General features: G+C 38.3%; 1 protein-coding gene across 1 annotated transcript in view; it reads right to left on the bottom strand.

The window, feature by feature from the left end:
- Window positions 1-4593, bottom strand: part of LOC121501426 (olfactory receptor 10J3-like) — a 148329-nt gene that overhangs the window by 17806 nt on the left and 125930 nt on the right. The window lies entirely within an intron of this gene.

Genomic DNA, 4593 nt, shown 5'->3' on the forward strand with positions numbered 1-4593 from the left:
CGGATGAAAGGCTGCGAGAGCCAGGATGGGAGAGAGCTGCCCGGTGGACAGACGGTGAGGACGAGCCCTGCGGGGCTTAAAAGAAACTGAAACTATCCTCCGTCCCACAGCATGAGTAATACACATTGATTGTGGGGACTCTGGAAAGTTCAAGAGACAGCAAAAACTCACCCATAATTTCACCTCGCAGAATCATGCACTACCAACCTTTAGATGATTTCCATTCCGCTACTTTTCTAGGCACATTTTCATGTAATTGAGGTAATTTTGTATATAACGCATCCCGTTTTGTGACTTACTTTCCATTGAATTACATAATTTTCATATGCATCATTTAAAAGCTCCCTAAGAGTCCTAAAATAATATTGTATTAGTTTGTTTATAAATGTCGCATATATTCATCTGGATATCCACGGTCTTTCATAGACCTACGTGTTCCTATGCACGCAGATATAGATCTTTACTTTCTTTACAACGTTGGGTCGTTGACTCTTAGTGTTTTTGTGAGATTTCTTCCACGGAACAGTACCACGAACATTCTTCTTGACGTGGAACGTCACAGTTTTTAATTGTAAAATAGGGTATTAAAGAGTGTATAAAATAAATGTACATTAAAAAAATAAATAAAATAAATGTATATTTTAAGGAAACCAACCAAATACCCAGCTACCCTCCGTCGGGGGCTAAGAAACAGAAGACTGCTATCAATCAAGAAGCCTCCTAGAGCTTCCTTTCAAACACTTCAAATCTTCACCAAACAGTCACTATCATGAGTTTTCGGTTAAAGCCATTCCACATTTATAAAAACAGGATCCCCAAACAATAATTAGTGGTGCCTCCTTGTGAACATTACATGGAACCCACCCCCCTGCCCCGTGATCGGCTTCTCTTACTCAGCATTATGCGTGTGAGGTTCATGCACATCGAAGTGTGAGGATGTGACGAGCGCCCTCAGCAATCGCCTTATGGGGCCAGCAGGCCTTTCCTCTAAGGGCCCCGGGCAGACCCGGCCGACTTGCGGGCCATACAGGCTCTGTCACCAGGGCTCAGCGTTGCTGCCACAGCAGGAGCACAACCTCCACAACCCACACGCCTCTGGGTGTGACTGTGTCCCAATAAAGCTTTATTTACAAAGCAGGCTCCCGGCCCGCGGCCTGCAGTTGGCCCGCCCCTGCTTTATAATTTGTTCATTTGAGGCTCTCCATTGTGAGTTTGCTTCAATGTATCCTTTTTGCTTTCGAAGAACATTTGGCTCATTTCAGCCCCCCACCCCCACCCCACGATGAACAAAGCTGTTTTCGCATAGTGTCCCTGTAGTTGTTCTGGATCAGACTCCAACGGTGAGCTCGCTGGCCCCTGGGACTCACTGGTCTTCAACCTGAACAGGTCACGTCAAACCGTTTTCCAAAACGATTGTATCAGGTCACTCCCCTCCTGAGCTTCCACCGCTCGTGATCGTGATAGGGTTGATTTTCTGAGTCTGATGGCACGAGGCTGTGGTCTGCGTCTCACTTTGGCCTGGGTACGAGGATGTTGAAACCTGTTCACAGGCCGTCTGTGCTTCCACTAATATGAAATCCCTGTACACTTTCTAAATCTATCTATCTATAGTAAGCTGATCTTTCTTTTTGTTGTTTAAAGCTCTAGATTCGGTAGACACTAGTGTTTTTTACCTGTTGCTTTTTGCTGTAAATATCTTTCCTTCTTCCTGCTTTTTGGAATTTGTCTTGAGAACTGGAAGTTAATGTTTATGTACCAGAATATATCATTTTATGTTTTGCATCTTTTCCTACCCTGAGCCTTATAAATATTCTCATATATTATCTTCTAAGCATTTCATAAGGTGTTTTGTTTCTTCTTAGGTTTTTAGTGCATTTGAAATCAATGTTTTTATGGTGCAATCTGATTTCACTCTTTCCCATACACGTAACCAATTATTTCATCATTAATTGACTCCTCTGTGCTTCCCGCCAGCCTATGGCGCCAGCTCTGGTGTGAGGAGTCCTCTTATTTCAGGACTGTTTTCTCCTGTTGGAGAGACTCTGCCTCTGTGCCAACACCGTACCTTCTTAATTACTATTAGCCTGATAATAAGTAATGATGTTTGAAGGGCAAACCTTTTCTTCCTGTTTTTCTTCAGGACTGTTCCGGCTTCTCTCAGATCTCTGTACTTTCATATAAATTTTAGTATCAAGTTACCAATCTAACAACCAACCAACCAGAAACAATCCATTTGAGATTCTGATTGAACTGCACAGAATTCATAAATCATAGATCTAGGAATTTATAGATTTTTGATTAATTGGAATCTTCACAATCTCAGATCTTCCAACTTATACGCAGAGCCTGTTGCTCCATTACTTCAGTCATTTTGGTGTTCTTCATTAAGGTTTTGTGGGTTTTTCTTTTTTATAAAGATCTATTTTCCTAGGTACTCTTTTTTTTTTTTTTGGTACTTTGTATTTTTAAGCTAGTATAAACACTAGTCCCTTTAATTTACTATCAGTTTGTTGAAGTACAAAAATTTGATAGACTTTTATCATAAATTTTGTAGCAGAAAGCCTGCTAAACCCTCCTATTAAGGTTAATAATTTATCTGAAATTTCTTTTGGATTTTCTATGTACACAATCATATAATCTGTAAAGAATTTCTTCCTTCTCAATCCTTATAACTTTAATTTCTTTCCCTTGGCTTACTGGATTGGCCAGAATATTCAGGGCAATGTTGAAAAGAAGTGGATAAAGCACTCACTCTTATCTTGTTTCTAATCTTAAAGAGAATCCTTCTATATCTCCTCACTCAAGTATATGTTGGCTGCAGAATTGCTGTACACATCCTTTATCAGCTTAAAGAAAATCTTTTATTCTTAGTTTATTAAAGGTTCTTATAAGTAGACCCTGAATTTTTTTTGTTTATTTATAATAAATTTTATATTTTAATAAAATTATATATATATAAAAATTATATATATATATAAACTGAATTTTATAAATGCCCTTTTGGTAGCTATTGAAATAATCATTGACTTTTTTCCCCTTTAAATAGCTTATCTGAGGAAATACATAATTGGATCGTTTTAATGTGAAACAACTTGCACATTCTGAAGTAAAACCACCTTGATCGTGTACCCATTTTACACGTTGTTGGATGTGGTTTGATGACATTTGCTCAAGAATTTTACCTCTATATCTGTGAGATCGGCCTGTTAAATTCGTTGTCAAGATAATTCCAGCTTCGTAAAATGAGGTGAGAGGACTTCCTCTTTATTACCTAACATAGGAATTTGTATCTCAGTGAAATCAATTTATCCTTGAATGTTTCATAGCACATATTAGATTTCTCTTGGCCTAGAGATTCATTTGTAGGTTTTTCACTCCTATCTTTATGTCTTAAAGTAGTTTTCAGGTTTTCTATTTCTTGATTCAGTATTGATAAGTGAATATTTTGCTAGAAATGTACCATTTCATTGAAGTTTAAAAGCCTATTGAGGGCAGCCCAGGTGGCTCAATGGTTTAGCGCCACCTTTGGCCACAGGATGATACTGGGGTCCCGGGATCGAGTCCTGCATCGGGCTCCCCCACGGAGAGCCTGCTTCTCCCTCTGCCTGTGTCTCTGCCTCTCTCTCTCTCTCTCTGTGTCTCTCATGAATAAATAAAATCTTTTTTAAAAAAGCCTATTGAGAAAAAGTCGTTCATAATGTTACTCTTCATCTTTCTGAGTCTGAAGCTTCTGTAACTGTGCCCCTTCATTAATTCATAGCTGAGTTTATGTCTTCACTTGTTTTTCTTGGTCAGATTTTCATGATTTTACCTAAAGTTTATAAACTTTTAACTTTATGGATCTTCTATATTTTATCATTCACATCTGTTTCACCATTATTGGTTATTTCCCCCCTTCTACTTTATGTTGTTTTTATAACTTCTTAGAATGGGTTCTCATTAATTTTCAGTTTTGAAAAACAAGCATTTTCTTCTTTAAAAAAATTAAGTTTAATTTGCCAACATATAATAAAATACCCGGTGCTCACCACATCACATAAAAAACCAGCATTTTCAATGATAAACTTCCTTCCAATGTCCTGAATGCCTGGTGCATGTTGTGTTACGTGATTCTTCTATTGCTGCTTAGTTCTACATATTTTTTTATTTCCATTGTAAGTTCCTCCTTGAACCATAGGTTAGATTTTCAAACATTTCCAATTTTTCAAGTGATTTTTTTTTTTTTTTTTTTGGGTGACAGATTCTAATGTAATCGCACTGTGGCCTGAGAACGTGGGCAACATTTTAGGAAAATCTAGTTTTAAGAAATTTTTGATACGGACTTCATGGGCCATACATAGGATCAGGTGTCCTTGAAAAGAATGCTTTACTTCAAGTTTCCAAATACCCTTGCTCCAGTTTTCAGTGTCTTTAACTAGTTCTACCACTGAATCTGTCATGTTCCTGGAAAAGGCGGTTGAGTGAAGTTTTAAACCAGGTCTTTGCAAGACTGAATCTCTGCTCTTGACAGGGTGCTCAGCAGGGGACAGGGTGGTCTCTGGTGCGAAGGGATGGTGTTGACCTTCTCTTTACCTTTCTGATTTGAGATCCTCA

This window comes from Vulpes lagopus, chromosome 11, assembly GCF_018345385.1.
Source record: "Vulpes lagopus strain Blue_001 chromosome 11, ASM1834538v1, whole genome shotgun sequence".
NCBI classification, from domain to species: Eukaryota; Metazoa; Chordata; class Mammalia; order Carnivora; family Canidae; genus Vulpes; species Vulpes lagopus.